Source organism: Alosa pseudoharengus, unplaced genomic scaffold, assembly GCF_046254945.1.
Source record: "Alosa pseudoharengus isolate Yale_2024_CS ecotype anadromous, Long Island Sound unplaced genomic scaffold, YU_APseudo_1.1 YU_APseudo_1.1_scf_16, whole genome shotgun sequence".
In the NCBI taxonomy this organism is placed as follows: Eukaryota; Metazoa; Chordata; class Actinopteri; order Clupeiformes; family Clupeidae; genus Alosa; species Alosa pseudoharengus.
The window spans coordinates 12,678,472-12,690,078 of record NW_027468630.1 but is presented as its reverse complement, the minus strand read 5'-3'; the positions used below and the strand labels follow the sequence as shown (position 1 = coordinate 12,690,078).

Genomic DNA, 11,607 nt, shown 5'->3' with positions numbered 1-11,607 from the left:
AGTTTTGAGGCGTGACTTAAAAATGGTGGTATCATATTTAATATCAGTAGGATCGCCTTGTGGCTAAAAGCTGCTTCACCACGTTTTGTTCTGATCAGGGTTTATTTAACAGGTGCTTCTCCTGTGATCCAAGAGGTCTTGATGGTACATAGGGTTGTAGCATGTCCAGTAGGTATTTTGGTCCTGAACCATTCAAAGATTTATTAACAACTCTATACATAACTGGGAGCCAGTGCAGGGATTTAAGTATAAGAATAATGTGATCTGCTCTCCTGGTTTTAGTCAGAACCCTTGCAGCAGCATTTTGTACCACTTGGTGCTGCTTAATTGTGTTCTTGGGAAGGCCAGTGAGCAGGCCATTGCAATAGTTGACCCTACTGGAAATGAAGGCATGGATAAGTTTTTCCAAATCATGTTGTGTCATAAGACCTCTGAGCTTGAAAGTATTTTTCAGATGTTAGAAAGCTGATTTGGTTATTGCCTTAATGTGATGTGGCAATTGAAGTTAAGATCACAGTCAATCCTTTTTGACAGTGTCCCTTGCTTTGAGCCCTTTGGTGTCCAGAAGGTTTAAAGACATGCAAATAGCCTAGCAGTAGCCTACAGTGAGTGTGATGAGTTTGCACCAGCTGCTTTAGAACTAAATGCAGCAGCAGTTGACACAATGTGCTTTCAGTAAGTCATAGTGGATGAGTAAACTCAGGCCCATCCTTCATGCAACAAGTTTTCCAAAGCGTTTTCTAAAGCGTGGATCAAAAGGTTTTTACAGCACTGTGATTCATCAGACCGCTACCAAACCCTTAAATGTTTCTTTAGAACTGAAACTTATTGCCCAATTGTTGGCATAGAGCACCAGATATCTTGGTGTGTAGTTTTGAAGGCCGATATCTACGTGTCAAATAGTCAGAGATTGATGAGGGCTGAAGGAAAGTTCCTGATGCAGTTGTGGGGAAAACAATGACATTTAGGTTTGGTAAAGATGGTCTCAGAGCAAGATTGTCCTACATTGCAGGATTGTGGGTCTTTTAATTCACCCTGGACACTATGAAAATAGGTTCAGCTTAGAACACTGATCAAGGAAATTGGCATTCCCATGATGACAAAATGATATTTCACCCTGCACCCCACTTAAAAAAACAAAACAGAACAAAGACTCCTGTTTTAGGGTTGGCCATCTTGGTATGGTGAAAGTCCAGTCAGCAGCTTGCATGTGAGCAGCCTCAGAAAACCCAGAGACCACTTTCACTTCTATCTTTGAACAAAGAGCTCAACAAAGGAGCCTCTGTGTGGTTGTGTGTGTCCGAAAACTGGGATAGGAGGCCTAAATCCATCTGAGACCTCTATGGGCCCAACCTGAAGGTCACCAGCACGAAAGCCATTTCACTCTATGGATATAATATGCAATAAAATGATGCAATGCAAGCAATGACTATGTAAAATGGAAGCTTTGAGGTGTTTGTATAAAATTGTATGGCATAATATTTTTTAACATGTGCAGTCGGCTTGATTGAAATAGGAGTGAGGGCAATGTAGCTATTCTGAAAGACAACGTCATTTTTGACACCAAAATATGAGTGTTCTCTATGATGGATAACATTTGTAGTTGTAGTATATGCATAAATGTAGTATATGTCTTAGCAGATTTAGTAATGCCTATTCAACTCTGTTCTTACAGTAAAAATATTAATTTATATTAGTATCTTATTGACAGTTCAATCTCATACACTATAAGGTGGCAGAGCTGGAGAAATTCTTAATTTCTTTTTTCTAAGCAATTTACTTCATGATTTATCACTGTAATGTTCAATTAATGGTCATATCATATTTCTGTCAACGATAATCAATTATGATTATGTTATGCAGAAGTACTAATCTTTTGGAAAAAAATGAAAGAAAATACACAAAAAGTAGAAAATCATGTTTGTGTGTGTGCGCGTGTCAAGTTTGGGGATCGGAATGTGTGTGTGTGTGTGTGTGGGTGGGGTGGGGGTGGGGGGATTCGAGGGAGGGGTTAGTGAGGACAGACAGGACCCTCTGCAGTCATTCACTGCGTAGACTAAGGGAACTGAATCTGAAAGAGAATGTCCCGGTTCCTCTTTTTTCTGAGTTGCTGCATTATGTCCCCCTATGTGTATGTGTATCTAAGTGTTTTATTTGTGTTTAGGTGTGCTTATGTGTTAAAAATAAAAAGGCAGTGAGTTTGTGTTAAAGCATTTGGCAGTTTATTTGTGTTATAACCTGTATGTGCATTTATGTTTTTAGAAGTTCATTTACGAGAGTTTTTTTCCAGCATCAGTGTACCTGTGTACGTTTGTGTGTGCATGTGTGTGTGTGTGTGGGTGTGTGTGTGTGTGTGTGTGTGTGTGTGTTTGTGTTTGTGTGTGTGTTTGTGTGCGTGCGTGTGTGTGTGTGTGTGTGCATGTTCATACATGTGAATATTCTACTTTGGGTCAGCAAAGTCAGGCATCATACATTGTCTTTCCCCTTTGCTCTTTCATACACACTGCACAAAGACACATCCAAACAACGTATTTTCTACGTCATTTTTGCACGTTCAATTTTGGTCCTCTTTTTTCCAACGTCCAGTTTTACAGTATGTCCACAGGACCTCTGTATAAGGGATAATTGTAGTCCAAATGTGGTCGTTGTGGACGTCTTTTCTACGTCAAATTTGAACTAATTTTAGACATTGTTTTCATACTGCTTCTTGGCTCTGTGCATAACTGTAGTCCCATTTCAGAAGGTGGTATACTGTTCCAGTTTGCTTTCCTACAGCTTTATTTGATTGTCTCAGCAGCAGATGATAACTGGAAAAGCATACAAAGGTGTAAAATGCATTTCCAGTTCAAACCTGCTGCAGCTGCTGAGCCAATCGAGGCTACAAGAAAATGAACTGGTACAGGAAACAGGTCATCCACCTTCTGGAAACAGGGGACTACAGTAGACACAGAAGTTTACAAATAAATCACAATTCAATCCCCACTCATTTACTTCCATCTTTATTTTTGTAAATCACTGGCACAACCTATTGCTTTGTCTGCTGAAAGAATGTTAACTGTTCTGATGGAATAAAATACAAAAAGAAAACAACATAAAACTATACAGCCCACCTTGCTTGGGTCTGTACCACAACAACACATATACAACACTACAACAATACAACACACGCACTCGTGGCCTACTGGTTAGTGTTGGGCTTGTAACCGAAGGGTTGCCGGTTCGATCCCCGACCAGTAGGAAAAATGTGGGTGGGGGAAGTGGTTGAGCACTGCTCTCCCATGCCCACATCCATGGCTGAAGTGCCCTTGAGCAAGGCACCTAACCCTTCACTGCTCCCCGAGCGCTGCTGTAGCAGGCAGCTCACTGCTCCAGGTTAGTGTGTGCTTCACCTCACTGTGTGTTCACTGTGTGCTGTGTGTCTTTCACTAATTCACAGATTGGAATAAATGCTGAGACCAAATTTCCCTCACGGGACCATACACTATACTTATACTTACAGTCCTGAGTGACCGCTGTGTTTCCTCCACATCCATTTCTTTGCGGTGCATGCTTCAGATCCAGTTGTAGCCACAGCAGCTAAAACAGATAACACTATAAAAACCTAAATGAACATAAAATTAACCTGACCGAACTTACCTTCAACATACTGGAAAACGATGGTTTATACGCTGAACGAGAGACAGTTTAAAAAGCTTTGGCTAAACAGAGCGGAGCGGCCATTTGCTTCCATGAAACCAAAATTTGCCAAATCGCGCCAAATGCTTGGCGTGTTGCCTTAGCCAGAATGGTGTTTACTGGTCAGAGTGGCATTGACTGGCTAAATGAAATTATTTTCTGAAGCCGAATTTCCCATAACTTCAGGTTTTGTGCCCATACATTTAGTAAAAGTTAGCAAGAATTTAAATAAATACATAAATAAATAAATTGATTGATTAATGAATAATATAAAATAAAATGAAATAAACCAGTAGAGGAAAAACAGGAAAATGTAAAATAACAAAATATCATGTACTCAATAAATACATAATTTATACTGTTAATTAAATAATTTTAAACTGTCGATATTTGTCATAAATAAAAAATATTACATTCATTAATAATGCCAATTTCCTGCACCTGTTTAACATGATGTCTAAAAAAGTCTGACGTTCAAATGTAACTGCATATTGACGTCCAAATGGAGTCATGGTTAGACGTCCAAATAGCAGACCTAGTTTGCACGTCCTAGACGTCCAGAATTGGTCATGGACAGACAGATGCAATAAAGACATGATCTGCACGTCCATCAGACTTCTAATGTTTAGTGGGTACCCTGCGATCTTCACATACATACTGTAATTGCTACTTATGTAAACCACTCTGTCATTCAGCTGTGTTGTTTACATCAATTCATGTAGCACACATTTTCTGTCCCTTTTATACTGTCATTGATTTTCATGCGTAAGTGCTATTAAGTGTAAAGTACAGACAAGTAGCCTATTAAGTAGCCTACCATTAAGTGCTACTACTAAGTAAAAGCAATCTGCATTTAAACACTGACAGTTTCCCCTTCCTGTCAGTCTCTTATCAAGATTCCTCAAAGTATACTGTGCTGAGTCAGTGAAGATGTGTAACCATGTGTAAGATGTGTCTTTGCTATATCGTCATGGGTCATGACTTGCAGGTTTTATAGGGATTTCTCACAAAAGACTAAATCTATTGAGACAATTCACTATCCAATGTGAACTCTCCACTCAGATTTATAGAAAGGATATAAAATTAGATAAATGATCAATTCTAAAAATGTTAGTTTAATGCTAATGCTAAACGCTAATTCTAACCTAAAATGTTATTTAAAGTGTAATTCCAGCGAAAATTGACCCTTTTGCTATTTGGGGCAATAGCATATACCGGAGCAAACTCTGCATGGTTGATCAATAAAAAATACTTTCTCCACGGCCTATTTGATGTGTTTTAATGCAGAAAAACACCCTTGGGTCAATTTAAATTACACTTTAAAATACTTGGTCATCATTTAGCAAAGCTACTGTCCAAAGCAATGAGGTGAGGTGGAGAGGCCGGAGAGTCAAACTAGTACCAGATGACAAAGACTTTATTATGAGTCGAAACAACAACCCACAGCTGAAATCAAATGAAATAATAGAAGAGCTCAGCCTTCTGTGATTTTTCTGTAAGGCTCTGAAGTACTGAGCCAAGGGCATTGAACGCCTTCTCCCTGTGGGAAAAAAGGTTACAGAAAAGGGGTATAATGTTGCTGATGCCATGGTGACAGTGTCAGATTCTTATCCTTGGTATAGTGAACACCAAACTGTAATTGTAGAGAATCGAGGAGGCAGTGTATGTTTTGTTGGTAAATAAGTTTGTTTGCTTTTAATCTGGGTGTGCTTCTCACCACAACTACTAAATCCCACAGTTGTCTTAGTTTCACATGTACTATCACTTTCAAATGTAAACCACAGTCTTCTGATTCCTCCCCATGTGCAATGGGACAGGACAACATTGTTTATGCCGGGACAAAAGGGGCGTTAGCTAACCACATTGTCTCCACTATCTGACTGTCTAAGCAGAAGGTGGCAGTTATGGTGTCTTAGCCAGAGATGGGGTCAGTTGTTTAAGAGTCATACACATGTGCTGCCCCTCTGCATGTGCTAGCGTTAGGACCTGACACTCCATGGGTCATGTGATGTGCAAGTCTCGGTCTTGTGATGAATGAGGCGTCTTGTAAAGTTTTTTGTTGTTGTTGTGTGTGTGAAACAAAGAACATTTTCTGTTATTTTGGAAAAAGATCCATTATATAATATGGGGGAAGGAAAGGGTTTCCAGTCCCTTTAGCTTGAGGTTTTCTGTAAATAACACTAAAATTCTACAAATAAACAATAATTTTACAATGATATATAACAATTTCTTATGTCTCAGAGTACTCAGAGCTCGAAATGTCACACAATTAAAAAAAAAGATTATGAACGGGAGCAGAATGGTGGATCTCTTTTCCTCTTGTGATACTTTCACGCTTGATCCAGTACCCATCCAACTTTGGCCTGGAATGTGCATGGCCCTACACTTCTACTTCTTGAGTATTGTGAAATTACTTTCTTTACATTTCACCTTTGAAGATGCATTGAGAAAGATCAATTGTAACAAAGAACGACCCAATAGAAGCTTGCCAAAACTTTAGTGTTCCATCAGTCCTAAAGAAAAAATTGCTTTTGGGTGTCCCTGTCACAACTTGATGTGAGTCGCTGTCCAAAGTGAGTCAACGCATGCTCAGACATGTTTTTTTTTGGTTACAAAAAAACTGACCTTTTAGATTGAATGGTGCTTATTTCTTGTTAACTTTTACTAAATGTATGGGCACAAATCCTGAAATTCTTTTTTTATGTAGAAATACTGCTGTCTATGATTGAGTTCCGCCATCTTGGATTACCGCTGTCTCTTGTAGCTAATGTCGTTACATGACACATGCATGACACATTAGGCAGCGACTTGCATCGGGCAGCAACAGTTACAATTGTCTGTAAATACTTGTTGTGGTAGCCTACAGTACGATACTTGTGCATTTGTTGCATCTGTTGAGATTGAGTATGTCCCTTGCTCGGTGTTGATGTTATCTACGAGCCTTTGAGTGGTGGGAGGGGTTTAATGATCTTACCCCTTTAGGGCTGCTTTAAGGTTACAAGATGAACCGGCCGTGATGATTTGCATCCCTGCAACCCAGAATGCTCACCTAGAAGAAGCACATTTGTGTTTGTTCTCAACACCACTGACCTCTTTGATGTGGTGGGGAGGAACACGTGATGTGTTGTGATTGGCGCAAATTAAACCATACACACAGTAAAGACCACTGTTTCTCATAAATGCACACATACACACACACACACACACACACACACACACACACACACACACACACACACACACACACACACACACAGAGAGAGAGATAGACAAACAAACAAACAAACAGACACTCCACATTGTCAGCATTTTTGATGAAAGGGTTCAAAATGTGCATGTGCACCATGGTTTAAACCTTGCGGTGTCTGTTGGGGGTTGCATGTGTCCCCGTGCGCGTATGTATGTGTTAGCGGCGCACGTGTTTGTTAGCACAGGCACATATTTTTCTCCTTTGTGTGTGGTTGTGGTAAAGGGGGGGGGGGCCTCAAGCCTCTGCTCACAATTCACACCTCCTGAGCAGCACCCAGGCCTCTGACTGCAGCCTCCATACAGTGACTCCTGCTCATGGAGCCTTCAATTGGTGGAGGTCCCCGCCATGGAGCCTCACTCACTGCCGTGAAGGGGAGCAAGTGGTGTGCAAGTCGCAAAGCAGCCTCTAGTAGCACAGCAGCTGAGGGCGTGCACGCACCAAGTGTCAAAGTCTGCATTTGCAGTTTGGTAGACACATTTAAACATAGACACAGCGCTACAGCGCCCTGGTAATGATGCTATCAAAAAGTCTCACCAGTTCTCTTTCACATGATGACTTTAACAAACATTATAGAGTAGAGTGAGTGGATGTTTTGGATGTTGGATGTGTTTTCATTGTGAGGAAAATAAATACACACAAGGGTTTCTAGAACAGTGTCATGCGCTGTACTACAGTGACTGTAAAAAAAATATGTAAACTTATCATTCCTCCATGACTGACGAATTGGTATTCAACCAAATTAGAGTATGCTTAGACTGCTACTCAGACACTGCAACATGTCTGTGTCTGTGTCTGTGTGTGTGTGTGTGTGTGTGTGTGTGTGTCTGTGTGTTTGTGTCAGAAAAGATTTTCCCCTTAATATTCAGCTGTGATCTTGTAGTACCTGTTTGCTCATGCAAAGGTTTTGGTATAGTACAAAATTATATACGTCAAAAAATGTATTAACCCAAAATCTTATCAATCCCTCTAACATTTAACAAATGCTGAGAACAGTTTGACTCACATTGACTGACAAGGCAGGTTGCATTTAAAAATCATCAGTGTCCAAAGCAGCAAAGGTCAGGAAGAAAGAGCAATGAAGGAATACTTAATGTGTCGCCTGTCTGAACACGAGAGGTCATGAGTTTTGTTGACCTCGTGCTGAATCTGTGTGTGTGTGTGTGTGTGTGTGTGTGTGTGTGTGTGTGTGTGTGTGTGTCTGTGAGGGGTGATGGTGTCACGAGTTGCTGTTTGCGCTGATCTGGCCTGGTCCGTCTTCTCCCCACGGTTGTCATGACCACATGCTGACGAGGGCAGGAAGCCCATCGGAGAGCAACAGGAAGTCTTGCAGCAGACCGTGGGCTTGAGCCTGCTGCGGCCTCCGTTGCACCAGATGGATGGCCTCACACTCACGCTCTCGTCCCCCCAGGATGACATCATCACCTTTCAAAAGCCACGGCCTGGGCCTGACAACCGTCCCCTCCTCACATCCATCCACACCAGAGAGATAGAGAGAGAGAGAGAGAGAGAGAGGGAGGGAGGGAGAGAGAAGTGCAGGGGAGGGTGAGGACAGTTTTCTGTTGTTCTGTTGTGATAAAGGAAACTTGCATTGGCAAGGTCCTGTGGTAGCAACACATTCAAGGGTTTAGAAACACCACAGGGATGTGGGGTAGGGGGACCTTTGGAAAGTGTTGACCAATGTTTCACAAGAGAGACCTTTTCCAATAACAGCAGAAAAAAGTGAAGAGACAATTGAAACAGTTGCTCAGATGGTTAAGGTGTCATTCTGTAAACAGAGGTCATGCCATTGATTATGATCTCCACCATGTTTACAAAAACGGTACAGATCTCTATTACAGATGTCTATTACAGTAATATGTGTCAGCCATACGTAATATGGCTGAAGACATATTTCAAAACAGCAAGTGCGTTTTCTCGTGGTCCTCCACAGCCAACTTACCAAAGTGAGCTCTGTGCTCTCCGCCCACTGTTTGATTGGAGCTGTCCCTGTTTGTTCTGCTGCAGCTGATTTCCAACGTGTCGCTTGTGTTGCTGTCCCCCTCACATTTTGCCCACACACAGTAACAATCATCGGCAAGTGACATGTGTGAATAATAGGCTAAGATGCTCCCCTTCGGTGGTCAGGACCAGCGGTCTTCTCTAAACTGAAGCCACTGAGATTCTCGGCTCAGCGCTGGAAACTAAGTTGCCAAAGAGCCCCAAAAATGGAAGTCTTTATAAATCACTGAATTTATAGGGGAACTAAAAACTTCCTTAATTTGACCCATTCAGACTGGTGCTTCAATGATTTCTTCTTCCCCCATTTTCTCCTGGCTTTTCTTGCGTGTCCGACTCTACCTCCTTCTCCCTTTGTCGTGGGAACTCGGCCACATGTCAGGCACTTCCTCACGGAGGATCCGCGGTGTATAAGGGAATGAGAAGGACGCTGAGTTTGACACAGTGCCTGTAACATGTGTGAGCTGCTTTACTGTTGTGTTTACGTTCCCTCATAGATAAATGTGTTGGAGTCATAAGCTGTTACCGAATGCAGTGATGTGCCTCAGTGGTGTATACATTGTCAGGTTGGTATTTCATTGCATAAATTGGGAACTGTTTGATGTGGGAACATTAGAATGAGCCTGACCTGCACCGAGACACAGATGGTGCTTGATGTGGTTTTGCACAAATCCTGTTCAAAGATGACAAGGAACCTCTGGCACTGATGCACAAAGGAAGCCACATCAGCATGCACTGCTTCATAGTGTGTGTGCCTTTAATGTATGTCGTTGAGTAAAATGCCTAACTGAACCTCAAAGTCCAAGGCTTGAATATAATCTCTCTGTACTGTAAACAAGTTCCAACAGCTTGACTATGAGCAAGTAAATCACACATTGATGTATACATAATATACATCAGTGGCATACATTTGTACTTTGTAACAAATTTCTTGGTGTTATAATATGTTCACCCAAATGTGTGTGTGTGTTTCATATCATATATTAAACAGAGACTGTGCTGGAGGATGTTTGTATGAAATGTCTGTAACCAAGTGAAACAGTGGGCCTCCATTTTCTCGTGCATCAGTACTGAACACCTTTACTGAGAGCCAGAGGTGTAAGAATCGTTTTGTCCCAGACCAACCATTACATGGTCATGTTTCAGCCCACAGCAGATCTTTCAGGTCCCAATAGACATCTTTCGGAGGTTATAGCACCTGTGTTTTTGGGAATGCGGAGACATATCCTGGACTCAGGAGCCGTAAAGGCCACAGCGGACTTGCCACAGAGAATGCCGGCCTCCAGTTTCCTGTGGGTGTCGTGAGCGTTGCTGGAGGTTTTGGTGGTCATCGTGTCTTTCACAATGACAAGCCCCAGGCCGTGTGCAGGCCAGTGGCGGGGACGTCCAGGCCTCTCACTTCTTATTCCCCATTCCTCATTTTCCGAGCTGCTTTGATGAAATCTGCCTCACAAGGGCCTATTCTTAGACTTGCCCGCATGGAGGGGGTTGGACTGACACAAGCACACACACATTCACGCCTGCCCACTCACACACACACATACACACACACACACACACACACACACACACACACACACACACACACACAGATCACAAAAAAGAAACACACTTATACACACGCATAGACACCCACACAAACTTACAAAAGTAGAAACACACAGACACACAAAAATATAGATGCACAAAAAACAGCACATACACACAGACATACAGGCACACACTCAGAGATACAGGACGTACAGGCACACACTCAGAGATACAGGACGTACAGGCACACACTCAGAGATACAGGACGTACAGGCACACACTCAGAGATACAGGACGTACAGGCACACACTCAGAGATACAGGACATACAGGCACACACTCAGAGATACAGGTCATACAGGCACACACTCAGAGATACAGGACATACAGGCACACACTCAGAGATACAGGACATACAGGCACACACTCAGAGATACAGGTCGTACAGGCACACACTCAGAGATACAGACAGACGCCAAAACACTGCTGATTTCCATGACTAATATTGCTCACTTGTCCCCAGTAACAGTATTTCAAGAACTGGATTATTTTACAAACCTTCTGTAGAGAGGAACCTACAGATTGAATCATTCTGTCTGGGATATTCCCAGATAAAATGCATTCAAAAATAGCCTCTGTGGGATTTCCCCATTGCTGAGAGACAATGCATGCGCAGTGGAATTTTGTGACTGGAATGATAATGATGAACTGATCAGCCATTAGCAAGATGTTATTTGAACATTTGTAAAAAAAAAATAGTGGTTGAGAAAACTTATTCTTATTTTGTAAGCACATTGCGAAGTGAAACTGTATCATGTGATGGCTATGAATAAAGCACAATGATTTGAATGATAGATTTTGAAATCTTTCTAACCCTATTTACAGTTCCATTTAAAGTATCTTCAGTGCTTCCATGACACAATATCATGCGAGTGCACCTGTTGCACACTATTATCATCATAATGGTATTATAATAAAGTATTTTGACCAACCTATGAAAGTATCAAGTGACATTTGCATATTCTGGGCATGAGTAATGAAGAGATGGCTTCTACATACCTGACGCACCCGACTGGTAGCGCGACAATGTGACGTCAAAATGACGTAGATCTCTCTGGCGCGCCAGGGTTTTGGCCGTGTAGTCAAATTCAAGGAAAT

General features: G+C 41.8%; 1 long non-coding RNA gene across 1 annotated transcript; it reads right to left on the bottom strand.

The window, feature by feature from the left end:
- Positions 1-4,937: 4,937 nt before the first annotated feature.
- On the bottom strand, positions 4,938-9,192 carry LOC143125527 (uncharacterized). Its single transcript, XR_012987274.1, has 2 exons — positions 8,865-9,192; positions 4,938-8,387 (listed from the first exon to the last, which is right to left on the bottom strand). It is a non-coding gene; the product is annotated as an uncharacterized LOC143125527 (long non-coding RNA).
- Between the last annotated feature and the right edge of the window lie 2,415 nt (positions 9,193-11,607).